This window comes from Ochotona princeps, chromosome 25, assembly GCF_030435755.1.
Source record: "Ochotona princeps isolate mOchPri1 chromosome 25, mOchPri1.hap1, whole genome shotgun sequence".
Lineage (NCBI taxonomy): Eukaryota > Metazoa > Chordata > Mammalia > Lagomorpha > Ochotonidae > Ochotona > Ochotona princeps.
Window position 1 is genome coordinate 4,409,440 of NC_080856.1, and position 26,488 is coordinate 4,435,927.

A 26,488-nucleotide genomic window follows, 5' to 3' on the forward strand; every position below is an offset into this window, starting at 1 on the left:
CCTGAACCTAGACCTCCCTCAGCGGCCATAAGGCTCCAAGTGTGAGGAACAAGAAAGACAGCTGTAAACAAACATCACTGCTACTCACCACGCAGCACACAGGGAGCGTCCAGGACGGGCTCCCCTCTCCCACACACTGGGAGCGTCCAGGACGGGCTCCCCTCTCCCACACACTGGGAGCGTCCAGGAGGGACTCCCCTCTCCCACAGCACACAGGGAGCGTCCAGGAGGGACTCCCCTCTCCCACACATAGGGAGCGTCCAGGAGGGACTCCCCTCTCCCACTGCACACAGGGAGCGTCCAGGACGGACTCCCCTCTCCCACTGCACAGGGAGCGTCCAGGAGGGACTCCCCTCTCCCACTGCACACAGGGAGCGTCCAGGAGGGACTCCCCTCTCCCACTGCACACAGGGAGCGTCCAGGAGGGACTCCCCTCTCCCACTGCACACAGGGAGCGTCCAGGAGGGACTCCCCTCTCCCACTGCACACAGGGAGCGTCCAGGAGGGACTCCCCTCTCCCACTACACACAGGGAGCGTCCAGGACGGGCTCCCCTCTCCCACACACAGGGAGCGTCCAGGACGGGCTCCCCTCTTGCACATCTTCACTTCTGTGGCCTCCATGACTCATGGTCATCTCTGCTCTGAAAAGATTAAATGGAGAAGTTGAAGCATACATCTACTGGGAGAGGGAAGCTTGTACCGGTCGCCCAACTTTGCTGGCCACATACATCCTGCCTGCGTCCAGCACGTGCATGTCATGAATCCTCGCTGCCTGCAGGTCACTCTGCAGTCACCTCAGCAGTCAGACTGACTCACAGTCCCGCACTGCATGGGCTCAAACACTCAGTGTAACTAATAATTGCCCCAAAGCACAAAAATAGTGATGCTGACCATCTGTATTTGCGAAAGAGAAGCTGTGAAGTGCTTCCTTTAAGTGAAAGCACTAAGATATTCTGGGAGAGAGATGTCACATGCACATAGCTTGCATTGCAGCATATTGTAAGAATTCATTAAATGGTACACATTCTATTTTAATACTAATTATGGCAGTTACTGGGCCTAATTTATAACTGGAAATGGACAAAGGTGTGCATATATGTATACATGGGCACAACTAGGTTTGGAACAATCCACACTTTCAGGCATTTAGGGGCCTTGGAATATATCCCACGCACATGAGGGGCACTGCCCACTTAGCCTTCCTAAGTCAAGCATGTAGTTATGTATGTATCGCCTATAGCTACAGCTGGAGGACAGGCACGCACTTCATTAACATTCTCTCTTGCAGGAGAAATCAAAGTTGACTTCCTGCGGTTTGGGGAACCATCTGCCAAAAACCTGTCCCTGCCTCTTAAGCTCATCTGGTAAGGAAAGGACATGCGAGACACTAGCAAACTCTTCTCCCAAAACTTAGCTTCTTTTGGGATTCCCCTAAGCTTCATCCAGGGATGTTCCAGGGCAGCTGGTAGGCCAGGATTGAATCTCAAAGAGGTGAAGTTCTCTTTCCAATTTCACTGTAACACTGTAGCATCTGATAGAATCCCTTCTAGGCTCTCAGAGCCTGGCCCTAATCTCCCTCCTAAAATGTAAGTCAGAGCAGATGTGAATATAGATGACAATCCTATCCACTTTCTTCTTCAGAGATCAACACAGAAGGATCACGGTACATACAGATTTAATGTCTATTTTGCAGCAATCATAACCCAACTGATCCCCTGGGGCCGCAGGTCACAGCTGAATGGGCAAAGGCATACAAACAGGCTCACTGGGCTTCATCACTAATTTGTCTTTATTTGGATTCAGTTGGGAGCCTCAATGCACCTCTGCAAAATTTCCACATCCAACTCTTGTGGCCAGTGGTGAGTGCAGGAGGACAAGGATCTAGACTGCAAAACTCACCGATGACAAACTGTAACCAATCGTGACCTTGTACAAAAGCTCCAGGGACTCAGGGCAAAAGTCCCGAAGCACGGGTCTAGGGAAACCGCCGGAAGACACTGATGAGGAGAGGGTAAAGGGTGGTGGTGGGGTCTGTAAACCAGCTGAAAGCCTGTGAGAAAGCGCCAGGGACTCAGGGCAAAGGTGCTAAGGCAGCTGGAATGCAAGAGCATAGGCACTGGATGCCCTAATCCTCAAGCTCTGAGAACACATGAGAGATGCTGCTTCTCCCTGTGCTGCTAGAACACATCGTTTAGTGACCGACTCCCCTCTGCATGCTTGCACGTAGACCAGATCCTCCTTCCTTGCCTACCTGACCTTCAGCCTTAACAAAACCTCGCTACTGACCATCACTCAGTAGTACACGTGTGTGACTGTCAGTTCCATGGACCCTTTGCTGCTGGACAGCAAACAGGTGATAAAAGGTTTCATTCCTTCATCTTCAGTTCAGTGGCTAGGAAGGAGGAACAGTATCAGTAGGCGAAGGGTGTCATCAGTTCTCTGGGTTGAAATAACTGACCCCGAAGTGGGGCCAGGCTACATCTGACAGCACTCGGTGAACAACCTAGCTGTGTGCACCCTAAGTACAACCAGAAAAACAGTAACAAGAATCCATTCCAGAAGCCTGAGAAATGCAGGGTGTTTACAAAAACAGCTACAATCTTGGCCCACATGTTGTCAAGTGGATCTGGCAAACAAGTGACAAGAGTGCAGACTAGCTGTCCCTTAGCTTTCTAGTTAGTTCCGGAGGATCAAGGGAAACACCTGAGAGAGATCTCTTTCAACTTCCTCCCAAGCTGACTGAGAAGAGATGGACTAGGGAGTGGCAGCTGAGACTGGCGATCTGATGGGGAAGGACGGAGAACGTGAACCAAGCACCTACTAACTGCAGAGTATTTACACACAGAGAAGGAAAGATCGTTTGCTGGTTCACTCCCCAAGTGGCTGCAATGGCCAGAGCTGAGCCAATCTGAAACTAGGAGCCAGGAGTTTCATCCAAGTCTCCCACGCAGGTGCAGGGTCCCAAGGCCTCCCTCTACTGCTTTCCCAGCCCACAAGCAAGGAGCTGGATAGAAGTGGAGCAGCCAGGATACAAACCAGTGCTTATATGGGGTCCCGGAGAATGCAAGGTGATGATTTAGGCACTAGGCTACTGCACCAGGCTCTTTAATTATACTTTGAAATGAATTGTTTATTTACTTGGAAGGTAGTTACACACACACACACACACACACACACACAGAAAGTGATTTTCTACCCACTAGGCCAGCCAACTCCACGAGTCTAAACCTCCATCATTTGCTTGCTTCCCAGGCTCAAAAGCAGCAAGCTGAATCAGACAGAAGTGGAACAGCTGGGACTCAAACTGACATTTATTTGGATGCAGTGTTGTGGGTAGTGACTTCACGTGCAGCATCACACTGGCCCTGGTGTCATGTCAGTAAAGGACTGGAGAAGCAGAATGAGCCATGGGGTGACGGGAGAGAATGCACAGAGTCTGACAGGAGAAGAACCGGCGCTGGGGCAGGAGGAGGGCTGTTCAGACTGAGCAATCACTGGCCAACAGGCTGTGGGGAAAGGCCTTCCTAGCAACCAGGAGAGGGCTTTGAGGGACATGGAAAAAACCGTCATCAGAGTGGCACCCAGGGATGAATACACACACCAAGAGCCCCATGGGTGGGTAAGTAGACAGAAAACTGACTGCAATGTGGTCTGCAGAGAAAACTCGAAGAGAGTAGCCCCAGGCTCCATGCAGAGCTGAGGCGGCCACTGCAGGCTCCAGAGAGCTGCTGTGGGTGGATGTCCACCCATCGTCTACCTGTGCCTGCTTCCTCACAGAGTAAAGACACAGGGCTGCCAGTGATGCCTGACGAGGTGCCGCCGAAGGACTCACCCCCCTTTCCCCTGGGCCCGTGGGCGGATGCTATTACAATACATCACTACCATTGTAGGATGGTGTTAAATTAGCCAATTTAACACAACAACAACAAGCTCACACAAATATAGCTTCCAGTGGCATATTCGTTTTTATTAATTGGCTGATTTAACACTGCCTCTTAGAACTGTAATAAGAGCCACCATCGGTGACCATGCCGGGGCGCCGCATGCTCTCTCACCACCCGTCTCCGTACTTCTCACCTCTCTGCTTCATTTACCAAGCGTGCAAAGACATCAGGAAGAGAAACCACTGCTTCACAGCCCTATTGCCTCTATCACGGTGCCTTCCTTTCGGGCAGAGAGCTCTTCCTGTTGAGGCACTGAAGCCAGAGGGAAGGGGTCAGAGGCAGCTGCTGGCACCGGGAGGGCCCCACCACAAGTCTTTGCAATTGGAGGAAGCTGATTTCCAGAGGGAAGGGGTCAGAGGCAACTGCTGGCACCGGGAGGGCCCCACCACAAGTCTTTGCAATTGGAGGAAGCCGATTTCCAGAGGGGAAAAGAACAGGCACTTGGAATACATTAGCACGGATGAAAAAGTGTTAACCAAAGGCAACATGTCACATTAATCCAGGGCCTTCATGTAATTCACATGGAACTTTGAACTTTTAGGGGAGGGGTGGGGAACATCTTGGCCCTCGGGCTGTGTGAGGCCCCTGAAATCATTTGGTCTGGTCTTGACAAGGCAATAGCAGGTGGAATTAAAGAGTCAGGAAATCCACATCCAGAGATTAATTTTTAAGCTAATTTTGTGAGGTTCACAAACGTTGTAAACATCCAACATGGCCTTAGGCAGACACAAGGCCCCACCCCTGCTCTGTGGTGAGTGTGCACACCACTTTCCAGGGTGCTTCTCCACATTCCTGCCCAGCCTGACATTCAAAGACGCAGGCAAGTGTGTCAGGGTCAGTCCTAGCCCTGCATCCCGGGGCCGCGGGGTCCAGGGCCATGTACACAGACAGCTGGGCTCATTCAGTCACTATGAAACACAGGACAAGGTAATTCAGAGATGTTTGTTCTAAATTGCTGGGCCAATATAACTTCATAAGGAACAAAGAAGCATCAACTAGGTGACCTGGATTGCAGATCTGTGTCGACCTCGGAGTACTGGTCATACAGCAGTACGACTGCTGAGGCCTCTATGGAAATACTAGCTCACCTTGTAGCATGATGCCCTCAGCTTTCAACACAACACCACACAAACCAGTTGAGGAAAAACTTGCTGATCACAACACACTTAACTGCAGCCAACATCTTCACCATCACGCTCCTGCTCTGGAAGACCAGAATAGCTAATGCTGGCAAGGGGCAGGTGGAACAGAAATACTGCCCTCTCCCCCCCAGGCGAGTCAATGGTCACAAGCCAACATGCCATATTCTCAGCCCTTACACAGGACGGCAGTTGTGGCATCAGAAGGACAAGATAAGGGAACAAGCTACCATTCACCCAAGGCCTCCTTAAGACAAAATGCTCCGCCTATCTTTTTTTTTTTTTTTAGATTTATTCATTTTATTACAGCCAGATATACAGAGAGGAGGAGAGACAGAGAGGAACATCTTCCATCCGATGTTTCACTCCCCAAGTGAGCCGCAACGGGCCGATGCGTGCCGATCCGAAGCCGGGAACCTGGAACCTCTTCTGGGTCTCCCACGCGGGTGCAGTGTCCCAATGCATTGGGCCGTCCTCAACTGCTTTCCCAGGCCACAAGCAGGGAGCTGGATGGGAAGTGGAGCTGCTGGGACTAGAACCGGCGCCCATATGGGATCCCGGGGCTTTCAAGGCGAGGACTTTAGCCGCTAGGCCACGCCACCGGGCCCAGCTCCGCCTATCTTGCTTGGACTATCATACAGTCAGATTTGCATCAGGTTCCCAGGACAGGCTGGTGACTCCTTTAGCAGGTTGCTTTGATGCTTCCCAATGAGGCCAACACTGCCATGCCTCTGTTGCCAGGGTCAGAAGCAGCAGGGAAAACATGGCTAGGTATTGCTGGAGAAAAACTGTACTTGTGTTTATTTTCATGAGGACTATAGAATCATGTGGCCAGCTGTCTGCTGTCCCACACTGAATTGGCCTGAGAACACACAACAGTAGACATAAATGCTAGGTTTCTATGAGCTCTATCCAGATTTCTTTGTTTAGGGAAATGGTCATTATGGATAAAAAGCTCACTATAAATAACGTGATGGTCTAGGTGCTGAACACAAGCCTAGGAATGAAGCAGACCCGAATCTCTGCCTCCAGGGACCTTCACTCTCAGGCAATAAAATAAACAAGCAAATCACAGAATGTGATAAGAGGTGCATGAGTGATATGCAAGGAAGGGAGGGAGATACTGTCAGGAGGAGGCCAGGAGGCGTGCACATGCATGTGTGTTACGCACCGAGGCGCTCATGTCTGGATGATAAGGAGATAATTTGCACTAAATTGTGTCCTGCTCCTTTCCTGGGCACTCAGCAGTAGGCCTGCAACAGCTTACCAGAGCAGAAAACAGTCCTCAGGGCTCTGCTGTGGCCGTAGACCTCTGGCAGCTGGGTTACCAATGCCGCATAACTATCTCTCACATTAACTTGCAGAGTCCTTCTGGAACCTCCCCCTCTCCTTCACTGAGAGGCTCACAGCCTTGACTGGTGAACATGAGCTAACCAGCACACCACCCTCCCCAACATGGACCTGTGTCTTCTGATAAGGTTTGCATTCAATCCATCTGATGCATCCTCCACCATCAATCAGAGCCAAGCAGGTGCTGGGCCTGAGGGAGCACATGAAGTCTCTAAGGGGAGAGAAAGGAAACCCCCTACCAAGTCTGAAAATCCTGGTTTGTTCTGAATTCATGTTAGGGACAAGGAATCCAGAGAGGACAGAAGGAACACCGGACTCTGCAGACAGACAGCACATGCGCAAGAAATGGAACACCAGAATGGGGAGTGGAAACGGTCACAGTGTAAGGAAGCAGACCCAGTGGGGGGGACACAAGAATTTAAACGATGAAAAGGGGGTCAAAGCCCGAGGCGGGGGTGGAGGGAACCCACAAATGGCTTATTTTGAAGGCAGATGAGTCACTGAGAGGTTCTCAGCAGGGCAACATGAGCAGTTGTGCTTTCTGAAATGATCTCCGTTTTACCCGAGGGGTCACAGGAGTAAAAGCAGGAAGACTGCTCAGGAGGCAGAATTCCGTCTCAAAGGGAGACTGTAATAAGCCGACTCTAAACACAACAGATTCCTAACAATATGCCAGAGAAGGGTGGAGTGGTGGGGGATGCCAGGAAACAGGTCAAAATATTGTCTCCCTTGTATGTGTAACCATGTGTCAGCACCTCCCCACGCCGCTCCTCGGGATACAGTGTGAAGTGCCTTCCCACACTGCAAGTGCCTGTGCCGCTGCAAGATGAGTTACGGGACCGCTCTCATCACGCCCTCTCGAGATAAGGTGCAGCTCTCCACTGGCGTTGCAGGCAGATATATATCAGTGTCCTAACCAACACAGATAAATGTCATAACTCCAGCCCCTGTCCATAAATACACAGCAGTGGGAACAACCTGAAACAACCCACTGTGCCCAGAAGAGCAGGATTTAGTGGGCTTGGATCCTCGCGCATGTGCTGCAAAGCACTTTTAGGAGGTAAGTGTTAAATAGGCATATTACGCAAGCTCATGGACCCAAAATAAATAAGGCATTCTCCTTATGTGCTTGTCGCCCACACGGAGAGGCTACATGTGCCTGGCTCAGCAAGAAGGGAGAGGGAGAGACCTTCCAGAGCTTCCAGCTTCTGCTCTAAAGCCAGGATCCTTCACACAGCTCGAGTGCTGGCAGCCAGAGAGCAGGGCAGCGGAGTTCCTGAGGGAGCCACGGCGAAGAGGCATGTACTAGGAGCACGGAGCCCCTCTAACCCTGCTGCCCGTTACCTCCTAGAGATCTGCCACTTTGTCATGCGCATCCAGAGCGATCCTTCGGGGCAGCCCTGTGATGATGGCAGCTCTGCATTTACTTCCTATCACCTGCTCTCTGCCTTGCCCACAAGGCTCTGCTCTGAAGCATGCAACTGGCTCATGTCTCCAAATCCATGAGGCACCCGAGCTCCCTGGAGAGGGATATGTAAGCATCAATCACATATACTATTTTACAATAAAATTGCTTTGACAATTAATTCACAGGAAATATCGCTCTTCAGACCCTAACCTCCAACACCAATAGGATGTTCATACAGAGTGGTCACAAGGCTGCCCTATGTGAGACACTGTATGACAACCCACCCAGAGCCATCTCCAACCCCACATCAACGGACCAGCAGAGTCAACCTTTCAACAGAGAGACACAAGGTTGAGAAGGCAGTTGGCCATGGGATCTAAGCAGGTCAGCAAGGACTTCTGCTCTGAAAGGAGCCAGCTTACATGTCCAGCCAGGACAGTACTACACAAAAACCCACCATGCCTTTGGTAGTGTACGTTCCATAAAACCTGCGGAAGGAAGTAAAAGCAGCCCAGCCAGACTCATGAAGAAATCCTCACCAGGAGCCCTAGGTGGCTCCTAGTTCACATTAACCAGGCAGTTCATCTCGGACCACAACAGCAGGAGGGAGTCACAACGGCAGGGGATTAAAAAAAGGGAAAAGTCAATTCCATTTCCCTAATCTAAGCCTTGTCCATTCCAAATCTATATTTCCTCACAGTAACCGCATGGTCAACTGAAAAATTAAGTAGCAAAATGTATGGTTTAAATGTTGTTGCCTTCCCTGTGGTGGAGGAGGAACAGTGAAAAGGCTAAAAGATAAGAGTAGCAGCAGGAGAGACCAGAGAAGGAAGTGGTAACTGCCAAATTGGATAAGCAGCCGCTGAATACATGAAAATTAACAAGGCATGTTTTCCAATAGCTTCCAAGCTTAGTGAAAAGGATCCACTGATGGAATATACAAGGAGAAAAACCCACGTTGCCAGAGCTCTTTCCTTTTTCCTGACATTTCTCTCGCTGCCCCTAACAGTATCATTATGCCAATAAATTAAATAAAAGGCAGAATGTGGGAGTTAAGGGGATGAATGAGTAAGGTCCGTCCACAGTCCGCGCCCCTGCTACCTGCCCTCCTCTAGCCGGAGGGTACAGGAGCAGGAGCACGAACAAGCGGGGCAGGGGAACAGGCTTGGAAGAATAAACAGAAGTGGGTTGAAATGAAGAAAAGATTAGCAGTAAGCTATGAAAAACCAGCCTGGATGGGTCTGAGGGGAGGGGAGCAAAAGGCAGGAAGCAGCCAGGGCCCTGCTCTCCTGGCTGAACAGGGTGGAACACTTCATCACAGACTCTTTTTCTTCGATTTGTGCTATACTCACCCATACATGAAAAACGATCAACATTACTGCTGAAGAATATGTTTACAACCATCTGTATAAGTACAAATGTTCTAGTTAATTACTGGCCTCCAAATACTGGGTATCTGACACTTTCAATTTTGATAAACAACGTCAGAAAAAAAGTTGAGAGTGTTGTGAGCTGTCATGTCACAAATGAGTTAGTAGCACCGAGAGCTGAAGCAAACAGCCAGAAAATGTAACCAAGCAGTCGTCCTCGTGGGCTGATGGCACCCACTCGGGAATCTCCAGGCTGCCGAGGCCACCGCCATGACAATATGCAAGAAAGCAAAGAATCATGACTTTGCACCCTCTTACTGCTGCTGCCTGCCAATTGGGAGCAAAAGATGATCTCTTGGGCCCGGAGGCGTGGCCTAGTGGCGAAAGTCCTCGCCTTGAACGCCCCGGGATCCCATATGGGCGCCGGTTCTAATCCCGGCAGCTCCACTTCCCATCCAGCTCCCTGCTTGTGGCCTGGGAAAGCAGTCCAGGACGGCCCAAAGCCTTGGGACCCTGCACCCGCGTGGGAGACCCGGAAGAGGTTCCTGGTTCCCAGCTTCGGATCGGCACGCGCCGGCCCGTTGCGGCTCACTTGGGGAGTGAATCATCGGATGGAAGATCTTCCTCTCTGTCTCTCCTCCTCTCTGTATATCCAGCTTTCCAATAATAATGAAAATCTTTTTTTTTTTTTTTTTAAAAAGATGATCTCTATTTGGGGACAGTCTTCATTCCTAGAGGTAGAAGAATGTCTCCAAGGACTGAGCAATGCCTGTTGGTGGGTGGGGCCAGGGCTAAGCTGTCCATATGAACTCTCTACTTTCTACCTTTCTACTAATAATGTGCTGGGGCCACAGCCACTCATGTGGGAGACCTTGATGGACACTCCATGCTTCTGGCCAGCCCAGTCCTAGGCCCCGTTGTGTCCTTCTAGGGAGTGAACCATTTGGGGATGGAACGTTTCTGGTTTCTTTCTCTAGTTCAGTCTTTACATTAAATAAACCTTCAAAAATAAATTGTGTGTTGATGTCACTAGTATATTTACTGAAAAAAAAAAAACCCTTGAGCATCTTGGAAATGATATACAACAGAAATCTAGAGCATAAGTACCGAACTTGCAGCTAATAAGATATGTAACTTTCACAGCCCCTATTTGTACCAAAGCATGCCCAACTTCAAAGGCTAATGAAACTCCAATGTATTTTGACAGACATTTAATTTAACGTGCCTACTATGTACTACGTGCTGTGGGCTCAAGAGAGGCAAACGACAAAAAGATCTCAGCGAGTTTAAATTCAATGAGAGAAGGCAGATGTTCAGTAAGAACTCAAAATAAAGTAGGGGGCCTCTAGAGAAATGTGGGATCACATACACTCAGAGGAGGGATCACGAGGCCCAAGGGCCAGCAAAATTCCACAAGGCAAAGTGTTTAAGCAGTGAGGAGCAAGCAGGAGCCAGTTCATTTAATGTCCAAATGGGGCGCTTCCAACCTGCAATCATTTCCCTTGTGCAAAAGTGAACCCAGGACCAGTGAGCACCTCTGCCTGCTTCCTCCTCCTACACCCCAGCCCTTGGCAACCACCATGCTTCTAGTGACCCACCTGCTCCCATGAACCACAACTTCAGCCAACTCAAAAGCAGACTCATGCAGAATTGGATCAGGGTCGCCCATGCTGTCGCAATAACAGGATTTTCTTTTTCAAAGCTAAATAACAATCAAATCTATAACATATTTTCTTTCTCCATCACTGAATGGATGTTTTCACTTACTTCTTCTATAGCCTGGTTACTGGAAATGGTGAGAATGCAGCTTTCTTGTATGCTGACTTCACTTCCTTTGGATGGATACCCAGCAGCAGAATTGCTGGATCATATGGCAATTCTATTTTAAAGCTCGAGGACCCTCCGTGCTGTTTTCCATAGCAGCTGCACTATTTTATAATCCTGTCAACAGTGCATAAGAGTTCCAGTTTCTCTATATCCTTGCCAACATTTGCTATCTTTTTTCATCTCTCTTTTATTTTTTTGGAGGGGAAAGAGGATAATGTCCATTCCAACAGTGGTGACATTCACAAATATTTTACGGGTCTATAATCTTACATATGCATCTGACATGTAGTCAATAACAACACTGGAAATGCAGCCTGTTCCTCGTCTCAGTGTCAGGATAACTGGCCCATTCTGCTATGCCCCACCAGGGACACGATTATAGAACTGGATGCAGCAAGTGTGAATCACAGCAGACTAGCCTGGCATGTTCCAGCAACAGCCCAGCACCTCGGAACAACAAGGGCTAGCTACCCTGGGCACGAGGATGTGAAACGTTAACACAAAGGCCATACTTGATCTCACAGATGGCAGGGACAGTCAAGGACAATACTGGGTCAAGGATATACTCTAAAACATCTTAATAGAGGCTCTTTCAGACAACACCATTGATATGGACAGGATTCAAGTCACGCCTGAAGTTTTGGCTCAGGAAGGCCAATACAGGTTTTTGCCTGTATCAAACCAATGCCCTGATGCCAAGTAAGAGGCACCTCACGGCGATGATTTGCGGCTCACAATTACACCATCTCATCTTCACTTGTGTAATTAGCAAACTAAGAGTTTCCCATAGCTAGCAACTGGGGGAAGCCTAATCATAGAGTAAGAGGGGGTGGGGGGTGGAACCTGGCTCCAAAACCTGCTCTATTAACCATTAAGGCATTGTGGGTGCAACGGACATTTCAAAATTTCAGAACCTATTAACCAAACAGAAAATGGTTTGTATTTGCTGGTGGTGGAAGAGGGGATAGCGGAGTCCTTCTTGTTATTAACCCGAACATCTCTGGCCCTATTCTAGCCTAACTAGACAAGTTTTAGGAGAGAAGACTTCCTTGAGCAGTGTAGGATCCTCGTGGCCACAGTTCTACTCCAGAACACAAGGAGATTCAGAATGGACGATGCAATTACCCTTCAAACACAGCAGCAGCAGGGTGGCGGGGTGAGGAGCAAGGTCACTGACAGGGAGGGAAGGGAACTAGCGCTCTTCTCGCACTATTTTTCATAAAGCTTGGCCACTCTACAGTTAGAAAGATAAAAACACAGTGCCTGTACACTCTCACTCTTAGCCCAGACAGCCAGGCTGATAAAGGCTGAAGGAAGGACCAAGCTCACAATTAACCCTGCACTGGGGCCACAGCTTGAGAGATACACAGAAAGATAAGCCTTCTGAGATGCTGAGCGAAAGGTAATTTTGGAAATTCAAGATATACACGTACGCACTGTGGATGCATTTTGCCCCCAAAACTGAAACCACACAAATGAAACCCACGCACAAATGAAACCCCGCCACAAATGAAACCCACGCACTGTTTGGTTGTTCTTACGTGCCACTGGGCAATTTTATTTTGAATATAATCATGAAGGCCATAAACCTAGCCTCCCACTATGTATGCACATCTCATCTCCCAAACATTAAGAGATTAAAATCCAGCTCCTCTAAACTTGGCTCATTAAAGGCAATCTTCCTGCTAAGTATTGAACTTGAACTGCTTTTAAATTTGTTGCAAATAAAGGTCAAGCTATTTCACTCCCTACTTACAATGTGGGGCAAACAAACTTGCATGAGGGCATGAAGTAGAAAAACTGAATGAGCAGAGAACCTACCATTCAAAGCGATCTGAGAGGGAACTGGGTGAGTTTCATTTCATGCAGGCACCCAGTTTTTGTGCCCCTCCTCTCCCAATCCCTTCACATTTGCAACGCTGGTTTTTGGAAAATGAGTCAGAGAATGCAAAAGTTAAGCTTCTCCTAGCAACTGCCAGCAATTCCAGCACACACAGAGGAATATTGGCAATTACTAATTGGGCTGGTGCTAAAGGTGAACCTTTAATATGCCTTACGTGTGAAGTGGGTGAACCAGCATTCCAACAGAAATTCAAACTTCAGGATTTCTAGGCTTATGTGCCTGAATCCGGACCCTGAAAAATGGATCCATGACAAAGAAAAAAAAAATTCAAATCCTAGACAACACCAAAAATTTAGTGCAAGCAATCTATTATCTCAAAAAGAAACAACAATATGTGTTTGTGTAGGGGGGCCCAAGTTCTGCACAAATGTTTGGTAGAAACTTGGAGAAAAAAAAAAAGCGTGCCCACAAAAAGCAGCTTGCCTCAAAGATGCTGCCCTAACTGTGAAGTGCAGCTGCCCCTTTCCCTGGGGTGCAGTTCAGGATCCAAGGGCCTCATCCCACCAGGACCCTAACTGCTCTTCTAGTAACTGCATCGATGGCCTTACCATCAGCTCTCAGCTAGCTCACTTCTGGGCTCAGGACCCTTTAAAACTGACTCTGCCATCTCGTTAGTCTGTTTACCTGCTGACCTGAGGGAAGATTCAGGACTGCTCTTCAATGGCCACTGCCCCTGCACACAGATTCCATTTATAACTTTCATCAACTCAACTTACTGATCAGCTGACTTGATTTGAAACTCAAAATGTAAGAGAAGAGGTTAGGAGATCACGGCGAGTCCGTGAAAGAAGGTCAGCTGCCCTTAAGTATAATCCAAGGCCACACAACTCAGTGACCCGCAGTTCTCCACAGTGGGGAAGAGCCAGCAGGACAGAGAATGAGAAGCAGAAGAGTGGGGACAGACACTTGGGAGCGGTGTCCAAGGACATACAGAAAGCAGCCAAGTCTGGATGAGAAACAAGATCTTCCAATTTCCTGGCCAATGAACTGAGCCCCAGCGCTGGGATCTTGTTCATTCCTGTGGTGTCCCATCAGCTTTAGCAGGTTAGAATTCAGCCAATATGTATAACTCACCAAGGAGTCACTGATATTCTCAGAGCGCTGTTGAGTAACAGAATTCAAACACGCTTGGAAGTAAACAAACCACTGGTCATACTACAAGCCACTATTTGCTGATATCTGAAACATAATTAAAACTATGACACTCCTAACCAATGGAGGAAAAGTTGGCCAGCAAACATGCAGATAATCTAGCAAACATGTGAACGCTTCCAGGAGCTTCCAGAAGAGGCTTTAATCTACTCACTTCTAGGTTCTCTCAGCTCAAAATATCTGGTTCTGACTAAAGCAACGAAGTGGTGAAACACACACACACGGTGGCCTCAACACGGGCAAAAAGGTGAACACCCAGCCAAGGGACCTTGGAAGTATGTCCTTATCGTCAATAGCATTGCAGAACTATCACAACCACTTGAGCAGAACCCTCACTTTCTAGGCTCACAGTTAGCAATTATTCTTTCATACGTTGTTATGTCATCCAAGTTATGTAATAAATTATTAATCCTTTCTAACCTATAAAGGTTGTCCTATATGGGACGGACAAAATATTTGCTTTCTCTATGAGAGGCAACTAAATTGAAATCTCCTGAATCTAAAAAGGATCAATTAGAATATGTTACTAGGGCAATAGAAGGGCAAATGGAAGGCCTTTGTACAACTCTTTTGTAAATCTCTTCTGTAAATCTAAAATTACCTCAAAATAAGACGCATGGTAATGTGTAAAGTATCAAAAGTCTTCAGATGTTTAACTGTTGGATCTCCTGGAACACATCATGCATTCTGCAAAAGATACACTTGCTACAGATGCAGAAGCCCTCAGCAGGCATCTCCTGAGGGAAGCCCAGATGGGTAACATTCACACACTCCTTCTCAACAACTCCGCACACCCAAGGAAGCACAGTTAACCCACTCAGCTCCACCAGGAGGGCGGTAGATAATCTGTCCCCCTGACCTGTTCGCCTTAGCTCTGAGGCAAGCTGCTTGGCCTTTTATTCGTAAAGAATCTGAATAATTTATAGGGTTGCATAGGGACCATTAGGCGTGCCAGAGCAGTAATAACTGACTTAGGACTTTGCTTACTCAGGGCTAAACTTTAATTTGTCCAAAACTGCCCAGCTCATAAACCCATCCCACAGGTCTGACCCACTGTCTCCCAGCACCGCATGTCTTAGCCATGACTGCATCTGAGATGTGCTCCTGCTGGCATCACTTCTGAGGCAATAAACAGATATGAACCCTGAAACAGTGAGTAGAAATTCATAACTCTCTCACTAAATTTCCTGAACAGAGACTTTGCCTTTAGCCATCTCTTCAAGGCAGTGGCAGCTGAGTTCCCAGCCAATAGGAATACAGGTAGATGCAGTGAATGAAAAGCTTGGGAAGGCCCGTGCCATCAGGCAAAGCCTTGCTCATGGCAGAGTCACATTCTAAATGACAGCAAACACCACACAAGCTAATTAACTTTGCCAAGTCTCAGTTTTCTCATCAGCAAAATGGGAATTATAACATTACCAAATTTGTAAGGCTCTGCTACAGATGGCATTCACAGCATAGAGTAAGTTTTCAGTGTTAATATTCAGACTAGGAATAAATCCTACAAAAACCCAACCCCACTCTGTCATTTTAGAAAACCCAGGTCCCAGAGACGATGTGACTTTCTGAAGGCAGACCCTGACACTGTCCCCGTCCACAGAGACACCCAGGCCGGTGCTGCCCTGTGGTTTCTGTGGCTCTAGGACACTTCCTTTCTGGGAACAGAGGGCTTATTCTAGTTCCTGAGTCCTCTACAATAAGGAACACAGGACCATGCAGTCATGCTCCTTTTCACCCATGGCTGTATCAGCACTGTTATGGCGGGTTCAGGGGGACAGGATGGAGAGGCCCCTGCCCTTTGACATCTTCCACACTAGAGACAGACGCAGTGAAGGAAGGTGGGGGGGCTGCTAACTCCTGCCTTTCTGCACTTTATTTGGTAGGAAGATGCCATTGTGAAACTGGCTTTGGCAGATGCACATATGCGCCGTAAATGTAATTAGAAAAAATTACACCCACTGGGAGCATCATCTTAAATATTTCACTTGAGGGCAACCGTATCACAAATAAACAACTATTCCTAACGACTGGGCTGGAGCAGGCCTTTCTGGGTCTTTTGATCTTCCCTCGGTGGCTATTCTGGGGCAGAGAGGGCAGGGTAGGGCAGAGAGGGCAGGGTAGGGCAGAGAGGGCAGGTTAAGGCAGAAGGGCAGCAGAAGAATCAAAGCGTTCATTTCACTCTCTTTCAGGTGAAGTTCATTTCTCTGCCCTTTCAAGGTTGGATTCTTCTCCCCTGGCATCTGTGCTACGTGTCATGCAATTCCTGCCCCCCGAAACCGGTTCAGGGGATCAAAGAGCTATTATTGAAGTCGCGGTGTAGGCCAGTCGAGGGAGGGAATGGCAGGAGAGCCAGGCCACTCAGCCCTCCTCCACAACAGGGCCATTGAGCAGGCGCCACAGTGGAGGGCTGAGAAGAAAAGGCCGAGGGAGAGCGCCCGGAGAGCGGCGCACAGACTCGGCCATTCATTGCCGGGCAAGTGCCCGTATCTGAGAACAGCAATCTCAATTTCTGCAAATCCTCCAACCTGCAACAGCTGCTAGTGACTCCGGTGGGCGGCTTTGCGGCTTATGTGAGTTTCCAATACCAAGCCCTGGCCTGAGGCCAAGTAGACATTGCTTAGGTTAGAGACACCGGCTGCTGAGAGTGGCAACAATGGACTTCACTGCTTATAAAGCGGCTTACAAAGGGCTCCCCATGTATTTCAAAAAGCACTTCAGATAGCCGGTGAGAGAAGCTATCTGCACAAACCCATTGAAGCAGTTTATTCCAACACACTTAATTCAAAGTTTCTGTTCAGGAGCCAATCATATAGTGGATGGGGTGCAAAGAACAGCAGGAGGGTTGGATGTCTCAGCAGCCGGAGGATGGAACTGAGGTATCCTCCCCTTCTTGGGGGGACTGGCCAAGGGACATACAGCAGTTGGCCCTTGCCTGGATGGTCCGTGCAGCTCTAGTTTTGTGTGAGCTGTTGGCCTCACTCATGCTGGTTGGTGTCAGCAAGCACCATTTAGAGGTTACTGAAAGAACAGGGCATCTAGGCGCCTGCTGCCACACCCACCCCAGGTGAGATCTGCCAAGCGCGGCCTGACAGACGCCGTTACCAGTTTCAGGGGAATAGGTTCACCAGATAACAGGCACGAAGCCCTGCAGATTTGGGAGTTAATGAAGGCATGACAAACACGGCTCCAGAGAAGAAGCAAGCACGGGGCAAGTGACAACTATGAATCGTTTTGGCAGTCCATCCATTTTCTTCCAGAGGAGCACGACTGCTAAGAAACCCGAGTATGTGAAGTGGGAACCGGCACTGCCAACATGCTCATTTCTCTTCCATTTTTCCCCATCCTCAGAGAGCAGCGGCCCTGACTTGAGGATTTAGGTCCACACTCTAGTTGAGTGGCTGATATGAAGTTCTTGGAGAACTCCACACCGAGAGATTCTACGACAAGGAATTAGTGCAAGAATAATAACATAAAACAAAAATTCCGAGTGCGAAGGAGCACACGCAAGAGCTTCTATGATGAGTGCCACCCATCCTGACAGCTAAGTCCCCCCGTGCAGAGGCCCAAGAGATGGGCATGATACAGCCAGCAGGGGTGCCAGAGTATACAACAGGCTCTGCGAGTTACTATCCTGTATCTGTAAATTACCCTTATTAGATATGGCATGTGCAGCTGAGCTACCCAAAGTGGATCAGATTATGGATGAAGACCGCATCTGTGCGCAGAGCATCGGCAAACCCTCATGCCTTGGGTGTCCCAGCAGCTATTCAGCAGAAAGAGGATAACAGGGAGAAAAATCTTCAAGGGCGGGTGGGGAAGCAAATAGTTCCTATCAAATTTTTTTTTTAAAGATTTATTCAGTTTATTACAGCCAGATATACACAGAGGAGGAGAGACAGAGAGGAAGATCTTCCATCCGATGATTCACTCCCCAAGTGAGCCGCAACGGGCCGATCCGAAGCCAGGAATCTGGAACCTCCTCCGGGTCTCCCACACAGGTGCAGGGTCCCAATGCATTGGGCCGTCCTCAACTGCTTTCCCAGGCCACAAGCAGGGAGCTGGATGGGAAGTGGAGCTGCCAGGATTAGAACTGGCGCCCAAATGGGATGCCGGGGCTTTCAAGGCGAGGACTTTCGCCGCTAGGCCACACCTCCGGGCCCAGTTCCTATCAAATTGTAGAATTTCTGTCTGCCTACCTATTTCTAGTGTGATTTCTTTGGATTTTTCACATTAGCCCCAAAGTAAAAAACTGTGAAAACGGCATATCACCAACGGTAAGAATGCCAGCCCACCCACCTGGGCTTGCCTCCTGCCCTCCACCCCATCTGGTACCTGCCAAAGATGAGGGGAGGTGGCGTCTGGGCAGCGCAGAGACTCTGACCCTCACAGGCCTACCATCCAGAACTGCACAGACACGGTTCACTCCTGGTGATGAAGCTACTGAAGATGCCATCTGCCAAGAGCAGCTGTTACTCCAAGAGGACTTGCCACTTAAAAAAGCTTACTGTTGACCTGTACTTTGTACTGGAATCTTTAAGTATACACTATACTACAGAACAATCTAAACACGGCTGATAAAAAAAAAACCCTCACTGGAGGCATTTTCCACAAGCTTTCTGATGTCCACTTGTATGCATGGATGTTAAAACTGCTTTTGTCCCCAAATGAGCTGCTTTTAATCTCATGCTTCTCCAATTTTTTGAGGATTTTACAAATTTCCCTTTTTCCTCCGTATATACTAAGCAGTAACAGGTATTAATAAATAACTAGTGACTAATCAAATATAAAAAGGAAATCATGGGAGCCAGGATTGTGGTACAGTGGGTTAAGCTACGACTCGGAATGCCTGCATTCCACATCCCAGTGACCGATCGAGTCCTGCTCCTTTGCTTCTGACCCAGTTCCCCTTCGCCAGCAGCAGTTGATGGCCCAAGCACGTGGGTCCCTGACAGTCACCCGGGGGACTGAGACAGAGTGCCAATTTCCTGTGTTCAGACAGGCCCGACCCTGGCCGTTGTAGGCCTTTGTGGAGGAAACACACATACAGAAGACCTGTCATTCTTTCAAGAAAGAAAAAAAATTTGCTTTTGTCTTTTTTTTTTTTTTTTTAGATTTATTTATTATCATTGGAAAGCCGGATATACAGAAAGGAGGAGAGACAGAGAGGAAGATCCTCCATCCGATGATTCACTCCCCAAGTGAGCTGCAACAGGCCAGTGCGCGCCGATCCGAAGCTGGGAACCAGGAACCTCTTCCGGGTCTCCCACGCGGGCGCAGGGTCCCAAAGCATTGGGCCGTCCTCGACTGCTTTCCCAGGCCACAAGCAGGGAGCTGGATGGGAAGTGGAGCTGCCGGGATTAGAACTGGCGCCCATATGGGATGCCGGGGCTTTTAAGGCGAGGACTTTCGCCACTAGGCCACGTCGCCGGGCACTTTTGTGCTGGTTTTAAGGGATGTGCGCATGATTACAAGCAAGATTAAGTAGCCATTCCCAAGTCTTCCTATCCATGAAACTGTAGAGGAGAAAGAATTCTCAAGTCAACGCAGGCTGCCTACAAGGAGCAGCACGTGAAAAGGCAGCATGGCACGCTACACAACAGGCCTATTTTGATATGAAGGCTCAGTCTGTTGCTAGCACTTCCCAATCAGTAGCACTCAGAAATAGGTCTAAACTTAGAAAAGAATTAAAAAAAAACCCTATCAAACAATAAGACTCAAGAGTAAAGAAGAAATAGCAGTTTGCTGAAAAGGAGACCAAAATACATCCAGGCCTTAGAAGAGTTATTTCTGCATTCCCTGCACATACGACATCATTCATGAAGAAGGCAACAGTACAAATATAGCATAAATGTTGTCTGCTCTAGCTGGTAATTTAAAATGCAAATGCTAATGAGTGAACTGGTATATCAGAGGAGTTAATAACCGCAGGCCTAGCACAGGGGCTGCATCCAAAACACACAGAAGAGACAGACACCATGTTCCAATTTAAAAATAAAAACACCCAAATTAACCCTCAAAAACTCACTAGCAGATGCACGCACGAGCTCAGGAAAAGGAGGCACCCAAGGGCAGGGAACCGGGAGCTTCTCTACCAGTTGCACACGATGTGGTCCTTTTAAATATCCTCCCACATACAGTAAAGGTAGGTATGGGAATTAGGATTTATCCAAGAATGCGACCAGAAAGCATTACCAAACATAATAAGCATAACAAGCAAAAATTCCAAGAACCCAGGACCCCAGAACAGAAAGTGATCTTCAAAACTCAATGCAGAAGCCCATCAGGCACCCTTGCAGGAAGCCTTGGATACAGATTTCATTCATTTTTATCACAGGCCAAGCATGAACAAAGTTCGGGTTTTAAAAACCCTAAAAGTTACAAGCTCTGGATTGGATTAAATGGGTAATTCAAACAAATGGGCTACAGTTCTCGTGACCAAACAACACAGCTGAGAGCATGTAGCTGTGCTCAGAACCTCTCTGAATGCAAAAGAAACCTCTGTGAACTGTCCTGGCCCCTTCGTGTGTGAGTTTGGGCAGGTGCATACTGTGACCCTGCCTGGCAAGAGCAGTGACTTGGTGACACCCTCTCAAGACCACCAGGAAGATGTTCTTGGACTCACGGTCCAGACGAGGCGTGCAGAGTGCACCAATCCCAGGGGAAGCACTACTCACCCAAACTGCACACAGTGGCCAAGCACACACTACAGCCTATTCAGGCCCATGGGTGGAATTCTCAGAAAAAACCCTTTAAAGAGAAATTCAAAGTGAAAGCCAGTGTGCTTCAAGGGAAGGGGACCAATGGCTTTCCCCATGATGAGGCCTGGTTTTAACAAGAAAGGGGTGAGAGATAGTTCCCATAGCAACCACTGTCTAGGAAGCAGTGTGCACATTTCACCCTGAAACTGTCCATTACCAGATTTTAAAGCCTTTGCCTTTCTCCCCTTCATCCAGGTTCTGCCACTGTAACGGTTGGTTTGCCCAATGACATGCACCCACAAGGCTGGCAGGTGGCATAGTAGGGTCCGGCCAGGATACTGCCTCGTTAGCATTACTACCAAGGAGATGGCGAGAGCTGAGAAATGTCCAGAAGTTGACAAGATGGTGCTGAAAAGCCCACACTGAGGTGAACTATTGGAAAACCACAAGAATGAAGAAAGAACGGGAATGGTGCTAACCGAAACACACTCCAGTGGAGAAGAGCTAGCAAACTTATCTAACTTTCCCTCTCCATTGCTTCACACCCAGCCACAGGAAGGAAGCCCAGACAACCCTGAGATTCAGAAGGAACCTTCGAGTAGGAGAGAGGGGACTCCTATCTAGGGTGATTTTGCTTTGTTTTCTCCTGTGTATCACATACATTAAAACTCAAAACTGGTGACAGCAAAAGATATTGGTAAAGCAAATTAGACTACAAGAGGAAAAGCACTAGGCAGAAATTCTCAAGGAGCTTTCTCACGGACGTGTTCATCCAGACATCACGCCTGTCAAGACATCACGGAGGGTTAAGTCTGCTCCTAACTTCCCTGACACACAACACCTGAGGTGGCTTTGGATGGATACTCCAGTCACGAAGTAGTCAGCCGGACTCTACAGCAGCTGATACTGCTAGGACTAGCTTCCTCTGGACAAGCTGGCAAAGAGGTGCCATCCAGGGTACCAACAATGCATCAAAGAAAGCAGGAGACCAAAAATTTGTCTTTAAGCAAACAGCCACTGAACCAACCTTAGTTTTTTTGGCTACCATAATTATTACTCTGCCCCAAGACAAAACAAACAACAACCCTGAAACAAGTTTAGTCCCTATCTGTGGTAGCTACAAACAATACACTCTGTCCTGAAGCCCCCACCACTGGTCTTCATCCACGGCCCTTTTTAGGCTCTTGCTAAGCTGATAGTCATTCTCTGTTCTGATCAATCTGCATTTGTTGATACCCTTGCTAAGGATGCGCCCCAGATGGAGTCCTCTACACATGCACCTGCCTGGGCCACACCAGGGCTCATCCACACCTGCCTGGATCCCATATTTCTGAATCATGGACTGACAGGTTTCATATATTCCTGTTCCATGGTTTCTGGATTTTCTTCCTATCTTTGCATCCTTTACTTCAGTAGACACAACTACTTGGCTTGAAGGTTGCACGGATCAGGGATTTCTCTATTTCCAGCATTGTGCCCATGGATAGAAATGAAATAAAATATTTCATTTCAATGGAATGACTGACAAGTTTGATGAGGCTCATTCTGGAGATGATTCATGGTCTAAAGATGGAAGATAATGATGCTGTAATAGGAGGTCTGCTCTTTTATCCACATGACCAGTGCGTAATGGGATGCGGAGATTGGGATCTGATGGCAGAAGAGTGAACACTCCATGGAGAGAGCGCCTAGGAAGATTTACATACAAACACAAAAGCAAGGAGAAACATGACTGATGGGTACAGCCATTTCTCGTAGGAAACTCCTCCTGAGAGCTGATAGAGACAAAAAGTATTCTGCTTAGATGAATCACACCCAGCCTGCCAAAAGAAAATGTCCCAGATCTTCACAGATGTTGAAATGCCATCTCCCTTGGGAAGGTGTTCGAGTTGTTATTTTCTCTGCCCTTTTCCTGAGGCTTGCTCTCCTCAGAAACTCCTATTGAAATCTGATAGCCACTGTGGAAGGGTGGGCAGGAAAGGCCTTTAAGAAGTAATTAGGTTCTTACAAGGGATGAATGTCTTTTGGGGACTGGATTAGCTACCAAGAGTGGGCAGTCCTCTAGTTTCATCTCCTGAGTAGGTCGTGTCATTCCACACTTCTGCCACGAGATGAGCAGGAGGAGGAACCCCCACTAGAGACCATGCTCTTGGCCTTTCCAAGAACTTGTGATCCCTTCCCCAAATTCCTTGCTTTCTACATTACTCAATCTCAGGAATTTGATTAGAACAACACAGATGGGCTCAGACAACTACCTCCTCTCCTATTTCTTACTGCTTACATTTCTCATGATGACAAGTCCAGAAGAGATCTTGTCCACTTATAGGTCACTTACAATCTATGTAGTAAATTCCACCTTTCTCATGGTGTGCTACTGCAAATGCTGGACTCCATACAAAGAATCTAATCACTGTGCTAATTATGTCCTATACATGAAACTTCATGGTCCCCTGGCAAGAAGGTAAGTCTTACAATTCCTGTGTTATCTTTAAAAGTAAAACAGCCCCTGGAGAGTCTCATGTCGAGCTGCCCATTTCCAATAATGGGACCACAGTGAAAGCAAGTAGGCAGCGGAGGCAGGAGCAAACTGGGAAGTCCCAAGAGAGAGAATACCCCACTTCACAAATATCCATTAAGTTGCAATTCAATTAAAGCATCTGAAAGGAATTCATAAGTATCAGCAGACCCTGTAATTGCTTAATTAAGGATAGAGGCCCAGCAATCACCACCACAATAACGGCCTGATTCATTAGCACCTCTCTGATAGCAGAATGGGATTTCTCACTTTAACATACACTGGCTTTAATTGTGTAATTTGGTTAGGCACTGGTAATCAGTTGGGGATCCGCCACTCCTGGGCCCATAGAGGAGGATACTCCGGCTCACCTTCCTTCCCCTTCTCTCACCGGAAGTCTTTTCTCTACTGAAACAGGAAGTTGATATTCCAATTAGGACTGACTAGAGAAGAGACAATAAAGCAGAAAAAAGGAAATGCTAACACTTGTTCCACCCTGTCCATGCAGGGTAGAGGACACACAGTCAAGCCAGGCCAGGTTCACCAACACAAATGTACCACCATTTCATGAATCCCAGACACCCAGAACCCTGCTTGCCGCTGGCAGTAAAAAAGGATTGGGAATGTTGCTGTTTCAGCAAAAGAGTATTCTGTGCTCTGAGGGTGGCCTTTGGGATAGGCTCCTCCACCCCCAAAAGAATACAGTAGCATAGGCCTGGTGCAGTAGCACAGTGGCTAAAGTCCTCACCTTGCACGTACTGGGATCCCATATGAGTGTCAGCTCATGTTCCAGCCACTCTGCTTCCCATCCAGCTCCCTGTTTGTGGCCTGGGAAAGCAGTCGAGGACGGCCCAAAGCCTTGGGACCCGTGTGGAAGACAGGGAGGAAGCCCCTGGTTTTCTACCTTCAGATCGGCACAGCTCCAGCCGTTGCGGTCACTTGGGGAGTGAACTATCTGACGGAAGATCTTCCTATCTGTCTCTCCTCTTCTCTGCGTATCTGCCTTCCCATAAAAAATAAATAAATCTTGAAAAAAAAAAAAAAAGAGAAGATGACTCTAGCAGGGAGGACCAATGTCAGCCTGATACAGCTTGCACAACACTGGTGAATGTGCATGGCTCTCTTGACCGTGAACCGATTGTGCTTCTACTGCTCGTGTGCTGTTGAATACTGCACACTTTGTCCTGGGAGTGTGGATGACTGATGGACTGGATGCCATCAGTCAGTCCTGGATCAGATTCTGCGGATTCTTTGGAATATAATGAATGCCCTCTGACCTTGGGGTCCCCTGAGTGTGACACCTGACCTGGGGGAGTATTGCTCCCAGTCATCACAGAGAAAGGAAGAAAGGGAGGGAGGGGGAGAGAGGGAAAGAGAGAGAGAAAGAAAGGAAGGTAGAAAGAAAGCAAAAGAAAGAAGGAAGGAAGGAAGGAAGGCGACAAATTCGGAAGGCCACAGGGAAGTCAATTTTTCCAGTCATGCGTCATGTGACTAGGTAACTGGTTAACTGTAAGTGACCTGCTGGGATCCAAGTGGGAAACTCCTGCTAAGTGGCTGCCACACTCAGGCAGTCTGAACCTTAAGTTCCACACCAGCTGTCTGACACGCCTATGTACCACCTGACCTGCAAGAACACACAAGTAAAGGCAGAGTGAGCTTGCTCAGGTAGCTGCCAGAAAACTCTAAGCCCCGACTATGACTCTCAATGAAGCCTCAGTCTTCCTCTCCTGTTTGGAAGAAAGCCTCTGGCTTACAGGTGCCACCCTGACAGCTGCACTGCCCGGCCAACGGGACACATACACAGCCGAGCCCTCAGCACGACTCCAACACTCCAGAGCAGGTGAACGTGAAACTCCACACACAACATCAAGGTCACTCTACAGGAACACTAGGCCCACTCCTGCTGGTAAACACAAATACAAACGAAGGCCAAGGGATCTGCAGGGCAGTGCCTCTGTCTCCCTTTAGATAAAGCCCCCCAAGAAGCTGTGACACATGTGACCAAGTAGAAATAAATTAAAAACAAACACTGAGCTAAATTGCTTTTGTGCTAACAGGAGGCAATGTATAGGGCTCAGCAGACACAGCAGGGGAAGAAAGGATGCTTTCAAACACATGTAGGCTGCCTGGGGATCTTGGCTTCCTCACTACCTCAGGACAAGAAGTGGCTATGACTGCCTCCGAGACCTCAGTGAGTATGCATGGGAGGCCGCCACAGCAGGGACCTTGAACAGTCTCCGCGTGCTGCTGGAAGGTCACCTCCCGGTGACCAAACCCAAACAGGGCGTTCCAAGACTGCAGTGCAAGAGCTTGCAGGAGGCGCTGACCTGTTGGCTGCAGCTGACTGCCCAGCCCCACCTGCCAGCCCATCTGATCAGGCGATCACTCCACATACAGGGGTGCAGGAACCGTGACAGAGAAGCCAGCTGGCTCAGGCCAAATGCCACTCCCTATCAAGCTGTGGGGCCGTCTGCCCAAAAACAGGCCACACAAAAATGGAAAGTGTCCACCCCACCTTGAACACGCACGGCTCCAAAAGGCGAGGATTAATGAGAGCAGCACACAGCTACTGCTCTCACAATTTTGATTTTCCCCTTGAGAATCACAACCCAAACTCGCACTCCGCCACACAGACATTCCCAGCGGAGTGCCGGGCTCCAGGGCGGGCAGGGCGAAGCACTCCCGCAGCAGGAATATCGGAATATCGGGTCTGCTGCTCTCACTGCTCCGCTCCCAGGTTCTCATTCCTCGCCTGCCCAGGTCACTGCTCCGTGAACTATCTGCCCACAGCCACTCTGCATTTTTCCCATCAGAACTGACACACACGCGCTGTAGCATTTTAAAACGCATGTTCCTTGTAACACTCTCTTGCTCCTCCTTTTTTCATCTCCTCACTTGCCAAGGAGATTTTGTTGAGTTTTACATTCTGCCGCTGGTATGATGACAACAGCGGGTACACCAAATAGCTCTCTCAAGTGTCCATGCCCTCTTCTCGAGTCTTGGGTGAGTTTCACAGCTCTACAAAGAGACAAGACACTGACATTCGGAGTGTTAACTTGACCCTTCAGCCTTCACTGTCCACTGCTCTCCTGGCTCTCTGCTACATTCTGTGACAAATAATGTATATTTCATAAGCCTGTTCCTTTCCTCCTACGTCGACACTCATATCACCTTAATCTGC

General features: G+C 48.4%; 1 protein-coding gene and 1 long non-coding RNA gene across 2 annotated transcripts in view; both read right to left on the reverse strand.

Moving 5' to 3' along the window:
- The window catches only part of SND1 (staphylococcal nuclease and tudor domain containing 1), a 383,215-nt gene that overhangs the window by 116,842 nt on the left and 239,885 nt on the right, over nt 1-26,488 (reverse strand). The window lies entirely within an intron of this gene.
- Nucleotides 13,899-14,331, reverse strand: LOC131483396 (uncharacterized). Its single transcript, XR_009247636.1, has 2 exons — nt 14,249-14,331; nt 13,899-14,043 (listed from the first exon to the last, which is right to left on the reverse strand). It is a non-coding gene; the product is annotated as an uncharacterized LOC131483396 (long non-coding RNA).